The following is a 14,846-nucleotide window of genomic DNA, read 5'->3' on the forward strand; positions in this document are numbered from 1 at the left end:
TGTTGAAAGATACATAACTTTTCTACAAAATACAAACATAGTCAAGTGAAATTGAATGGAAATGAAGTGGAATAGCAGAAAACGTTCATATACGAACAAACATTTCATTTATCTCAACATGCTGTCTAGAATATTTTGAGGATGGCCTTTCATATGGGAACGCCAAGTAAAGATAAAACCGTTTTGGGTGCAGATTTATAAACGGATCCTGTGGGTTTATTTCCATAATTAATGTCTTTTCGGACTTCACCTTGTTAGTGCTGTCGCTTTTTCAATTTAGTCATGCAAGCGGATACTATAATTCTTAGCGACGCTTGATATGAATAATCCTGTGCAAGTGAATATTATGTGATTTCATAAGGACGCTTCACCTGATTGTTCAGTAGTGTTGAAATGAAGTGGGCTCTTTCCGTAACCTTGTACTGGAAGTGTGTTCCATAACTGCAACACTATCAAATTATATTACTTATGGTGTGGGATCATTCCGAAAAATCATAGAGCGTTTGGCTCATTTTCAAATTTTATTGACTTTTTTTATTGTCCTCAAAGTCTTTAGTTATTTAAACCAGAAGGTAAACCAATGTAATATGCACATGTTAAAACCGCTCCTACCCACTTCTACGCGCTATCGCAGTTGGTTCCTAGCAATGCGCATCAGCTGCTTCCACGACTTTATAAGAAGCTTGCACTCCTTCTTCAGTGTTCTACGCCAAGCAGTTCTAAGGCTGGATTCTTGGATAGTGGGTTCCATTGCATGGCACAACTCGCAATGCCCTCCCTTAATGTATGACTACCCATTATCACTTCTGCTTTCTGATCAGTATTTGTACGGGTATAGGGCTAGTGCGTCGACTCAGTTCTTCATTAGTTATTATTTTAGACCGGAGTACTCTGAAGACACTATGCAGACTTGTATACAACTTTGGAGCTTGTGCGTTACAGTGGTTTACATGCGGTGCTCCCATACATCTAGTAATACAGAGAGAACATTCGCGCAGAACAGTCCCATATGGATGTTACTGCTGAAATAGTTGGATTTTCGAATTGAGGTCAAAACAGCGATGATGGATTTAGTACTGTTAATGCGCTGAGCGCACCAAATTCGGTGCAGCAAATAGGAAGAGTGAGATAGTCCTTCAGACTGACAACCTTCGTTTTGTTGGTGTTTACCTATCTGATCCAAAGCTATCTGGCCAATTCCCATGACTCGGTGAGGGAGCAAGAAGCAGTTATCTACGTAGTAGAAGTATTTGAGGGCATATGAGATCAGATCATTCCTTGCACGCCACCACCCGAAGAACGACATCAATAACAAGATAAAGAAGTATTGGTGGCAAAGTTTAATCGTTGCAAATTTCGTTTTCGATCAACCTTTCGCGGTGTTTCTTGATGCGATCCAAGATGACGTTAGCTAATATCCTCGCAACAACGCAGGAAATAACCCTCCAGTTGTTGTACTAAAAATGCCTGTTTCGGAATCTAAATGATCACCCCTTCTTCTTTTTCTTTAGCCTTTGCCCCGTTCACAAACGGGGTCGACTCGTTATGATCGGTTGCATCATTTTATTCCATCAAAGTCTTGATCTGAATACAGTCGCGAGGCTTTCAAATCACCATCCAGCGAATAAAGCTTGTTTTAGCAGGCTTTTTGGCCGTTTCGACGATGTTCGAATCAATCTTGACTAGTGAATTCTCCTTAGCAAGAATTACGTGATCATATGATCCAAGACTCCTCTCTGGCAATTTTTCCATAATCGGTTCAACCCCATATCGATCGCGGATATCCTCATTTCGGATGTGATCAAGGCGTGCTACTTGTTAGTCAAATGCGATATCTGCGCCTCCATTACCGCGACGCACCATTCATTATCTTCTATAGTCGGCCTACACTTAGAACCATAGAGGGCGATAGGGCAGGCGACATTGGGATACATTTTAGATTTGAGACGCTCGTTGATACGTCGATCACAAAGAACAACAGTTGTGGAACGCCACTTCACCCAAGTTGCGGCAATGCATGAAGTAATTTCATAACGCGCGTCTCTATTGGCTGACGGCATTGACCCGAGATATTTAAATCGTTCAGCTGTGGGTAGGGATGGTGGATGTCATAAAAAATTCAGTTTTATTCAAATTCACTCTGAGACCGTGTTGCATGAGGCGATCATTCCATTTTTGCCCAAGTTGCTCGAGATCATGATGATATTAGATGCTAGGAATGCTAGGAAACTCTCTTCCACTTCAAGCAGTGTATAGGGAACGTCCCATATGAGAGTGTTCATAACCAAAAGAAAGAAGAGTGGTGAGAGGGTGCTTCTTTGATGAAAGCCGACAGAGATATGAAGCCGTTTTGATATACCCGCCACACTCCGAACTTTACTTTTCGGGTCGTGGCAGAGTAATTTAACCCAGGGCACCCAGTGCAGTAAGTATTGCGTCAGTAGTTCCGCAGTTCTTGACAATCCCCCTTGATTCACGGTTATTTGAACGATATCGCGAATACGGTTGTCGAGAATGCGGTCAAAAATCTTCATAGTATTGGACAGAAACTGGATCGGACGGAAATTTGAACATTCTGCTGGACTACCTTTTCTTTTCCATATGGGAACTATGGTGTTCTACCTTCCTGAATAACTCGATGAAAGTATTCATTGAGCCACAGTGTTCGGTGCAAGCTCTTCATTTTCCGAACCTCAGATGCGATGTCGTCAGGTCCTGTTGCTTTCCTCGATTCGATTCAATTTATTGTTTCCTCAACTTCAGTCGTGTTGATAATTGGAATTGGACCAAATGTCGGTAATGCTTGCGAAAGTGGAGGATGAACAAATTCTTCAGTTGAAATCTGCTCGAAATATTCTCGCGATCTATCCGTGACGGCTCGTAGGTCGGTAAGCAAAGTACCGTTCTTGTCATTAACACAAAAGAAGTGTTCGATACCCAGTGTGCGTTGATGTTCGCTTTTGAAAATTCGATACTCTCTCACCATCTCGAGTGTCCAGTTTATACTTCGATCGCTTTCATTGCTTTCCCGCTTGGCATTCTTGTAATTTTGCCACTTGTCCAACGTTTTATCGTGGAGAAACTTGTGGTAGAGGCGTTTGCATCGACCTTCGTTTTTCTTCGTCGTCATTCCAAAGTTAAATATCTTGGTAATGAACCGCTTTCCTGGGTTGCTGACCCCGAGGGTTGCGAAGGCCGCTTTGTGGATCGTGTTTTTAACTTCGTTCTACAATTCTTCCACATTTATAATGGTTGGTAATCGCATAAGTGAGATCCTTTCTTTTTTCTTCTCTCAAAATCGCCAACATTTAATGCACGGCGGTCAATGTGTTCCTCATGCTGTTTTATCGGTAGCCTGATTCGCAAGACGGCAATCAACGACCGATGTGGAGGTACTATGGTCTCATAGGGAACAGATTTGTAGTCAGTGACGATGGTAAAACATCGACGTCTTATAAGAAAATAGTCGATTTTAATTTTTGTTTTACTGAGGATTCTACAAAGTACGTTGTCTTAAACCCTCCTCCTTTATCTGGGTTTGGGAGCAACATGCTATGTAAATAGCATGGCGGAATAATCAAATTAAAGTGAACAGTCTAATATATAAGTTATCACACTCCCACCTTGGCATATAATGTTACAAGTGATTTGGATCTGGAGAAGGAAGTGTTCAAGCGAAGTACGACCTTACCGAGAACACCAGTAGCAAGAACAACCAAGGATGAACTGAAGATGGATCGTTGGACGACAAAAACTGTAACAACACCCACAGCACATGTTCAAGATGCGCGACAGCAAGAGGTGCTCCAGGAACAAGATAAGGATCCATTCAAAAGAAGCTCATCAACTTTGAGATCTCCACCAATGCTAAAGGCGATGAAGGAAAAAGTACAGGCAAGATCAATAACTGGCAAAAGTGAAACAGCGTATAAAAGGAGTAACCCTGTCGGGGCTTATAAGGAGCGGAGTCCCGATCCGGAGGAATTACCATTTATCCAGCTTGGGGCAAAAATAGTTGAGCTGTCCGAGTTCATCAAGAACAGGCACAACGTGCACCAAGTCATAAAGAATATGGTGAGGGCCATTAGAGTCCTCTATAATAGATCGCAAATGGAGGAAAACAATACTAGGGATACGCCGAACCCCGCTGCACCAACAGTGTCACAAGCGACCCAAGTGACTCCTAACCGTACTACCATCGAAACACGGCGAAATAAACGAGTACGGGAAAAAGAGGGGGATCCTTCAAATAATCAGCAGGCACCTAAGCGAAAAAAAGGCGGACAGGAAACTCTGAAAACCAGCACTAATAGCTCTGAAGGAGGAAAGCGTGCAGCGAATGTAGAAAAGTCGACCAGCGTTGCGAAGCCCAAGACGAACGGAAACGATGGATGGACTAAGGTTACGAGCAAAAAAGCGAAAGGAAAAGCAAAATTGCGAACCCGTCCAGAAAGGTCAAAGCGGATCCCGACCTAAAAGATCTGAGCGGAAATGTGAATCGAATCCGAAGAACGCAGAAAGGGGATCTCATGTTCGAGCTGAAAAGATCCAGCGTGGGCAAGGCTGATGACTTTCGCACTCGGGTGAAGGACTCACTTGAGGAGAATGCCGCAGTGCGTGCCCAAAAACATGAGATCTACATACAATGTAAGGATCTCGATGAAATAACATCAAAAGCAGAAATTTGTACAGCTCTGAAGGAGCAATTCAAGTTGGAAGAACTTACAGAGGAGTCTGTTGTAAGTTTACGAAAAGTCTATGGCGGTACTCAAACGGCCACAATACGAGTACCAGCGGAGGCAGCGCAGATGTTGTTAGCTGCCGGAAAAGTTCGGATTGGATGGGTTGTCTGCCGTTTAAGAGAACAGACTTCACTAAAGAGGTGCTTTAAATACCTCATGTTTGGGCACTGCGCCAAGGTATGCACCAGCAGCATTGATCGATCCGATCGATGCAGAAGGTGTGGGGAGAAGGGCCATATTGCCAGGGAGTGCAATAGGGACCCCAAATGCCTATTGTGCGAGGTGAAAGAGGGGCAAGATAACCGGCATATTGCCGGAAGTAGTAAATGTCCTGAATTTAGGAAGGCGCTCACTGCAATAAGAAAATGAGGTTTGTTCAGATAAACCTCAATCATTGCAGGGTCGCTCAGGATTTACTTGAGCAGACCACGTTCGAATCAGAGATGGAAATCGCCATCATAAGTGAGCCGTACAGAAGCCGTCACGGTGGCGTATGGGTCACAGATTCGACTGGTGGAGCGGCGATATGGGCTTGCGGTCGACAGGCCATACAATGTACTGCAAGTCAGGCAGCCAGTGGCTTTGTGTGGGCGAAAATAAATGGTGTATATGTATACAGCTGCTACGCCCCACCAAGTTTAACACTGTCTGAATTCGAGCAAATGCTTGATAATCTTGTTCTCGACGCAAGGGGACGAAGTCCAAAGGTTATTGCTGGTGATTTCAATGCTTGGGCCCTAGAGTGGGGTAGCAGAGAATCAAATGCTAGGGGGCGCAGTTTAATAAAAGCTTTCGCGCAGATGGACATGGTTTTGGCTAACGAAGGTGCTGTAAACACCTTCCAGAAAGGGGGGTCAGGCTCAGTTGTAGACCTGACCTTTGTCAGCCCTTCGCTGGCGCGTGGTATGTCCTGGTGCGTCAGCGAACGCTACACCCACAGCGATCACCAGGCAATTTTCTTTAAGACATGTGTCGAACCTTAGGGCAAAGAGCTATCATGCCCGAAACCGACAAAGATTTCAGGCTGGTCTGCAAAATCTTTGGATGAGCAGAGCTTCTTAGAGGTGTGGTTAGATCAACCTGATATAGCAGGCGCCTCTACGGAAAGAGCTGTCCATCTGGCTCAATGCATCGCCAAAGCATGTGCCGCGTCCATGCCTAGGAGGTGCGCATTCCCCCGTAGAAGACCAAACTACTGGTGGAATGATGAACTGACCGGTCTTCGCTCAGCCTGCCACCGAGCCAGAAGAGCGGATCAGAGGGCGGTGGGTAGAGTCGATCAAGGGCAGAAAGAGTGCGCCTGCAAGGCAGCCCGCAAAACCCTCAACCTCGCCATCCAGCGAAGCAGGAGGGAATGCTTTAGGGAGGTCTGCTCAGAAGCGGACGTAAATCCGTGGGGGAGAGCTTATGGAATCGTGATGGGACGATTTAGAGGCCGTTCGTCTCCGCAGATCACGTGCCCCACCCTCGTGTTGAAAATCATCCAGGGGTTATTCCCCCAGCAAGAGGAGAACACCGACACATTCCAACCACCTCTGAATGTGACGGCAATCCCGCCAGTCACCAGAGACGAGCTCCAGGAGATCTGCGGCAGAATAGGAGACAATAAAGCACCGGGTCTGGACGGAGCACCGAATAAGGCCCTTAAGCTTGCCGTGAAATCCAGGCCGGACATGTTCGCTGAGTTGTTCGAAGCGTGCATGTCCGAGGGAATATTTCCAGCGGTATGGAAGCGGCAGAAGTTGGTGCTTCTGCCTAAGCCTGGTAAACCACCAGGTGAACCATCCTCATACCGACCCATATGTCTGGGGTGGGTGGGAAAATGCTAGAGCGGGTAATCTATAATAGATTACTCCCGGTAGTTGAGAGCCAAGGCGGCCTTTCAGATCGGCGGTATGGGTTCCGCAAAGCCAGATCAACCATTGATGCCATCAAATTGGTTACTGGCTTGGCCGAAGATGCAATCCACGGAAAGGGTAGTACCAGCAAATATTGCGTGGTAGTAACCCTGGACGTGAAAAATGCATTCAATTCGGCCAATTGGAATCTAATCCGGAAATCCCTAGCGAAGGTTGGTATTCCCGCCTATCTCGCCGCAATTGTCGATAGTTATTTAACTGAAAGGAGGCTCTGGTACGACACTGATGACGCACCGCAGGAGTACGTCGTTTCCGCAGGTATCCCGCAGGGCTCCGTATTAGGCCCACTACTGTGGAACATCATGTATTATACAACGATGTACTTAATCTTCCCCTTCCGGAGGAAGCCACAGTGGTGGGTTACGCTGACGACATTGCACTGGTAGTTGTCGCAAAGCATCTCGAAGATGCTGAGTTATACTCAAGCGAGGCAATCAGTGCTGTCAAATGCTGGTTAGAGAGCTCTGGTCTGACGCTTGCGGAGGAAAAAACGGAAGCGGTCCTCATCACGAAGCGCGGATGAGAAATTACGCCTGTGTTAAAGTCGGGAATCATATCATCACTTCCAAGCCGGCCATCAAATACTTGGGGGTGGTGATAGACAGGAAGCTCAGCTATAAGCAACACGTACAGTATGTTTGTGATAAATCATCCAAAGCTAGTATGGCCCTGGCGAGGATGATGCCGAACGTGGGAGGGCCACGGCATACCTCTAGGTTGCTTATAGCCAGGGTGGTGACCTCAATCATGCTCTATGCGACCCCAGTTTGGAGCGAGGCGTTGCGGATGTCAGTTAACACTAGCAAACTGAATGCAGCCTACAGGAGGACAGCTCTGAGGGTATGCTCTGCCTTCAGGACTGTCTCAGATGATGCAGCATTCGTCATCTCTGGAATGATGCCGATTGACATCTTGGCAGATGAGATGGCGAATATATACCATGCGAAGCCAATCTCTCCCTTATTGCAGACGAAGAAGGCTGAGAGGGAGAGATCCATAAATAGATGGCAAGAGCGGTGGGAACGCTCGGGAAAGGCTCGGTGGACTCACAGGCTCATTCCTGCCATCAAGGAGTGGTTGGAGAGACGACACGGTGAGATTAATTATAATCTCACCCAGTTTCTCACGGGACATGGAGGATATCTCCAATACCTTCACAGGTTTAAATTGGAGACCTCACCCGACTGTCCAAATTGTAATGGAGTCCCAGAGGACCCAGAGCATGTATTCTTCCACTGTCCGAGATTTGTGGAAGAAAGGAGGAACCTAGAGGAGACTCTAGGAGAGGTGCTGGTAGCAGAAAATCTAGTGCTGAAAATGCTAGCACATCAAGAGAATTGGGATGCGGTAAACTACATGATCGCATCTATCCAAAATAAACTGCGAAAAACAGAGGAGAGGAGAAAAACGCGGTCACGTGCGCCGCGTCAAGAAGAAAGGTGACAAAGCTAGAGTGAGCTGACTCCGCCCCGTGATGTAATACCTTATGGTGGTTCCGCGGGGCAGGGAGGGAGTCGGGGGTGGTTTTAGTGGGTAAAAATCCCACACGCTGGTGTGTCCAGACCAGTGTCTTTTTGAAGATTTCCACCTCCTCAAAAAAAAAAAAAAAAAGACAGACAGACAGTAAACCGATTTTAATAAGGTTTTGTGTTTACACAAAACCTTAAAAAAACAGAAGCAGGATTGGTGTTTCTGGAGAAAGCAATTAAGACCCAGCCTTCAGATTCTCAAAGCCAATCAATCTCCACGCTCCCCCAGAATGAGAAGGATCTAGAGGATATTAAAAAATTCCCTGATTATGTTAGGGACGTACAGGTATTTGACGGCAACCCAATTCAATATATATCATGGGTCCACAGTGCGGAAACCATTCTTGCGGATTATCAGATCGTCCGCCAGAAACCGATATATAGGGCCATTCTTCGCCATATTAGGCAAAAAGTGAGAGGACCAGCAGATGCTGCTCTCATCTCCTACAATATATGCGATGACGATTGGTCTTGCATTAAGCAATGTTTATCGCTTCATTATGCGAACAAGCGAGATGTTCGTACACTGGAGCACCAGCTACACTGAATGTTCCAAGGGAGCAACAGTGTCGATGAATTCTATGCAGCCGTGAATCACCAACTTTCCTTGTTGGTGAATAAAATCAAAACTGAGGACTATTCCCAGGAGACAATTACAGCACTAACGCAGAATTATAGGAATAGAACATTGGATGTCTTCATCAGGGGTTTGAATGGGGACCTTTCAAGAATGTTGATAGTTCAGAAACCACAAACTCTTCCCGAGGCTTACGCTTCCTGTTTGGAGTTTCAGAACCTCAATTTCAGAAATATTAACACCCGAAAGAGGAATGTTAATAATTCCATATCTTATCCAATTAACCAAATCTTCGCTTCGCGCCGCGCTTTTAACAATCCTAGGATAACAGTACCCTATCAGCAGTTAAGTACAGCTGAGCGAAATTGGGTATATAATAATCGGCCCAGCAACCCACCGCAGCCGGATACACACAATCCTCCTCCGAGACCTACAAATCCTAAACCTCCAACACCTATGGAAGTAGATAGATCCATCCAGACTCGTCAGGTGGATTATACGAACAGACCCCGTAACTTTTGCTCTAATAAGCGCTCAAACGATTCTATGAATCTGCCTAGGAAATCGCATCTCCATAACCTAGAATCGCATCTCCATAATCTAGAATCGCAGGAGCAAGTAACTGATCCGTGTATTGACCATGATTAATCCGGTTATTATAACGTAGAGCCTCAGGACGAACCAGAGGAAAGTCACTTTGATCAAATTGAGGAATGCAAGCCTGTATTTTAAGAAAATCAACTAAATTTTATGATGGACGTCTGTCTAGCGTACCATACTTAGAGTATCGTATCCGAAATGGTAGAATACTCAAGTTTTTAGTGGATACTGGTGCGAATAAAAATTTCATCTCTGTTGAATTTTCCCAAAATGCGAAACCAATAGCTAAACCATTTAAAATTCAATCAGCCGCGGGGGAGATCCTTATAACACTAGGAGTTACTGGGAAGTTCTTTGAGAGCACCGGGAACGACACGCCACTAAATTTTTACGTTTTGCCTGGTCTGAAATTATTCGACGGGATAATAGGCGACGACACTCTGAAGCAACTTAATGCTGTGATTGACAGGAAAAATAATACTCTCAAAATTTCGCCGAACATTAAAATTCCCCTGAAAGCAAAGGAATCTAAGCAGGTAAATAGCATAGCAATAAAGAACGACCACCTTTGTGATGGAATGAAAGAGAAATTGCGGGGGTTATTAGAGGAATATAACGAGACCTTCGGACCAATTAATGACAACGAGATGGTGGAACCAAATGTAAGGGCAGAAATCAGAACCACTACGTCTGATCCCATTTATACAAAATCAGACCCCTACCCTATCAATTTGAGAGCCGAGGCAGAAAGACAGATATCCGAGATGCTTGCAAACGGTATCATACGTCCCTCGAATAGTGCATATAATTCACCCACTTGGATTGTACCAAAAAAGCCAAATTCTTTGGGCGAAAAGCAATATCGACTAGTGGCGGACTTTAAAAGACTCAATGCGGTCACCATTCCAGACACGTACCCCATACCGGACATCACCAACACCCTAGCAAGCTTCGGAAGATCCAAGTACTTCACGACACTCGATTTAACATCAGGATTGCATCAGATTAGAATGAAGGAGGACGATATAGCTAAAACGGCGTTTTCAACCGCGAATGGCAAGTACGAGTTTACTAGACTCCCTTTTGGCCTAAAGAATGCTCCCGCTATCTTCCAAAGAATGATAGATGATGTGTTAAAACCGTTCGTTGGGAAGATATGCTACGTGTACATCGACGACATTATCATCTTAGGTGAAACAGAAGAACAACATTTAGGAAATCTACAGACGATACTTGGGCAACTGAAGAATTATATTATATTATATTATATATTATTATATTATGTATTATAGGAAATTTATTAGAGACTTCGCAAAAGTCGCGGAACCTTTAACCAACATACCAACCAACATTACGAGAAATGGGAACGCACAAGTCAAGGCTAACCAATCGAAGAAAAAGGAAATTAAACCCGGGCCCACAGAATTGCAAGCTTTCGACGAGTTGAAGGAACTCCTTACGTCATCCGAGGTTCTAGCATTTCTAGACTTCGAGAAGGCATTCATTCTAACCACTGACGCGTCAAACCATGCAATTGGAGCAGTTTTATCGCAAGGTGAAGTGGGAAGTGACAGGCCTATCATTTATGTTTCGAGATCACTAAATAAAACCGAAGAGAATTACGTCACAAACGAGAAGGAGTTGCTGGCTATCGTTTGGGCCCTCGACAAACTCAAGACGTACCTCAGCGGGGCAAAGAAGATAAAAATCCTAACAGACCATCAACCGCTTACTTTCGCTCTGAGTAATAGTAATAATAATGCGAAACTCAAGCGATGGAAATCGAGAATAGAGGAGTACAATTACGAGTTACTATACAAACCAGGGAATACCAATGTCGTGGCCGATGCCCTCTCTAGGCTGCCGTTGGCGGTAAACATCCTTGACTTCGGCTCGGCAACAATGCACAGTGCAGAGGAAGAGAGCACAGATCTCATCCATCATACCGAGGCTCCAATTAATGTGTTTAAAAACCAGCTTATAATATCCCACACCCAGCGTACAACAGACATTTTATTCAGTTAAGCGAAATAAACAAAGACAGCTTAACTAGGGTACTCAAGGAAAGGTTAAACCCTAATGTCGTTAATGGCATTAAAATTCCCGAGGTATATTTGCAGTTACTTCAGGAAGTTTTTAAGGGAAGTTTTTCAAAATTCAAAATTCGCATCACCCAAAGAATGGTGCAGGATATTGCTAATGAAGAAAACAAGGTCGAAATTATACAACAGGAACATCGGCGAGCTCATAGGAATCATAAAGAAAATAAAGAGCAGATATTAGAGCGATATTACTTCCCGAAAATGACGAAGGAAATTAAAAAATATGTGGCAACCTGTGACAATTGTAATGGGAACAAGCATGACCGCCACCCAGCCAAGTCGGAATTGCAGGAAACACCTGTTCCAGAATATCCGACACAAATCTTGCATATGGACATTTTTCAAATTTCGGGGGAAAAATACCTTACCTGCGTGGACAAGTTTAGCAAGTTCGCAAAGTTTTTTCACTTAAAGAATAAGTCCGTCCTTCATCTACGCGACAAGCTAATCAAGGTGTACTATTTCAGCATTCCTGAATTACTGGTTTCAGACAACGAACCAAGTTTCGTTAGTCCAACAATCTTAAACTACCTTGAAGCATTAGGGATAACCGTATACTTGACACCACCTCAAAAAAGTGAGGTTATCGGTACGGCTGAACGCCTGCATTCCACTATTCTTGAACTTTTGCGATGCATCCGACAGGAATACCCTGACCTTTCTCTTAACGAGGCAATAAACGTTACCGTAGACAGATACAATAATTCCTTTCACTCCGTTACTGGGAAGAAACCGGTTGACATATTCTTCGCTAGATCACAGCGCATAAATTATCAGAAGTTACTTGATTTTAAAACCAAACTAAATCAAGATGTTAAATGCGAAATCATGCGAAAACAAGAGAATCAGATTAGTAAACACAATTCTAAAAGAACTAAACCAAAAGCCTACAAGCCTGGAGATGTAGTCTTCAAGGTTGATAAGCAAATTAAAGCAAAAAGCAAACCCTTGTATAAGAAGGAAACTGTTGCACAGGACACCCGTGTCACTATCACCACAACCGAGGGTAGGGAGGTTCACAAGTCTCATCTAAAAAATATCCCTTCCATTTCAGACTGACCTTTTGCAATGTACGGGCTTCTGTGGATGTTTACGAGTACAATGGACCACTTATGACCATGAAACAGGGAGGCGGGAGAATCTTAACAGGGAACTTTAAAATTATTCATGCGATTAATATTAGCCATTACGACGAAGTTATTAGTAGTATAACATTAACAGTGAAATACCGAGTCAATAGAACAAGTATTTTAGTACCTCAACTTAATCATCGCATTTCCGAAATAGAGAGGCTAATTGACCAACTAAGATACAGGGAAGTACGTAGGTCTAGTCGATCAATAAATTGGTTAGGTTCTGCCTGGAAATGGCTTGCGGGAAGTCCGGATGCCACTGATTGGGATAGCATTGTCAAGAGTCAGAATAATATTATAGACAACAACAACAAGCAGCACAGAATCAATAGGTATATTAGCAGAGTATCTACAGAACTTATTGATAACTACAATAGAATCGTTGCCGACCTTGCTACCCTAAATAACGATAAGTATGAGCAAACGTTATTTAATAAAATGACGATTTTAAAGGAGGAAATAGAGGAGATTGTTCTGGCCAACCAGCTCGCTAAGAGGGGTATAGTCAATTCGAAACTTCTGGGCAGGGTTGAAGTAAACGAAATCCTCGCACAGGTTGAGACGCTCCCGTACAGCAATGATATTCAAGCTATTGAATACGCGGAGCCTATGGTGCTTGTAAAAGACTCGATTCTTCTCTAAGTCGTACGTTTACCAAAAACGGAAGCCACCGATTTCAATCACCTCTTGATCCGTCCAACTATTAAGGATGGTAAGATGATTTACATCAACTATTCTAGTCTATTTTTGAGCCACAAGGAAAAGTACGGCGTAAGCGAGCGATGCTCCGAAATTCAAGGCATAACTATTTGCAATAAGAATCAGTTGCGAGAACTAAGATCTACTGAATGCCTTAACCAAATATTGCAGGGAACCAATGCGATCTGTGACTACCAGTTCCACAATAGTCCCGTAGTCGAACTCATTAATGAAAACACGCTATATCTAACAAATTTTGTAGGTAAACTAAACTATGACACTACAACAAGAGTTCTCAATGGCACCTTTCTAATTAATTTCCAAAATGATACAGTACAGTGGACGACGTAAAGTACACCAGCAGAGAAATCAGAAGCTTCCATCTTTTACCCTCAATTTTAACTAGCAATTTAACCGAAAATGATGTAAAAGTTGATATCGAATACTTGCACAAACTTCATTTGGATAACATTAAAAGCCTTGAAAATCCAACATCCAACAACATTGTGTCAATTGCTTCTGACACTGTAATTGCTATCGTAACCTTATCATTAGCCGCCATTGTCTTATTCCTTTATTTACGGCGTAGAAATACCTCCGTGAAATTAGAAACAAACCTACCCTATTCCCATCCGGATCCTATAAGATTACAGTTCTAATCTGTGGGACACAGATTTTTGAGGAGGGAGGAGTTATCACACTCTTAATCATGCGAATAGACACAACGTGATCTATATGCACACGCTTCCCATAGGTAGGCAAATTTCAGTTTATCAATCGATGCACATTGAACTCGGTAACTAGGTTTTATTTATATTTGCACATTTGGCACTTTTATAATTACAGTAATTGCACATTTTATGTATAAATAGATGTAAGTCTTAAGCAGTAAGCATTCTTGTTGTGACTATAGAGAACAAATAAAGTTTATAAATCGAACGTGCGTTATTTTTTTACCATACCCCCGGAAGGAAAAGATAACTTATATGATGAAAATATCCTACCTAGTCGTAAATTATTTAGATTTTTTTCGTTATTAGTGAGCTAATCATGTATTGTTAGCTTCACGGTACATTTACGTTTTTGCCTGCGAAGCAAAGCAGACATATTTAGATGTGTGTATTGGTCCGTGCGTTCGGGGAAAGCTACGATGTTTAATATAGATGCGCATGTACAGATGTACGCATGTAATAAGCGGATACGTGTAATGTCTTCTGTGAAGAATGAACAGATTAATTGTATATTTATATTTGAATTGGCAAAAACATCAAATAATTTTTAGTTACTTATAAATGGAATAGTCGTACCCCCAAAATTCCTCACGTATGAAAACACAAAAACTTTTAATTGTCTGAAGCGCACTGCTTTCGGTGTCCCGACTTTTTTTTCTATGGCTGTCTTTATTGGATGAAATATATTATATGTATTATGTTTAAATGCTATATACGGCCTTTCTGTTGTGGACTATCTTTGTTTTAAGCTTATCATTTGGACAGTTTCAAGTGCGCTGATTATGAAACTGAAGCACAGTCTCTTTGAAAAAAA

The sequence above is a fragment of the Hermetia illucens genome, chromosome 6, assembly GCF_905115235.1.
Source record: "Hermetia illucens chromosome 6, iHerIll2.2.curated.20191125, whole genome shotgun sequence".
NCBI classification, from domain to species: Eukaryota; Metazoa; Arthropoda; class Insecta; order Diptera; family Stratiomyidae; genus Hermetia; species Hermetia illucens.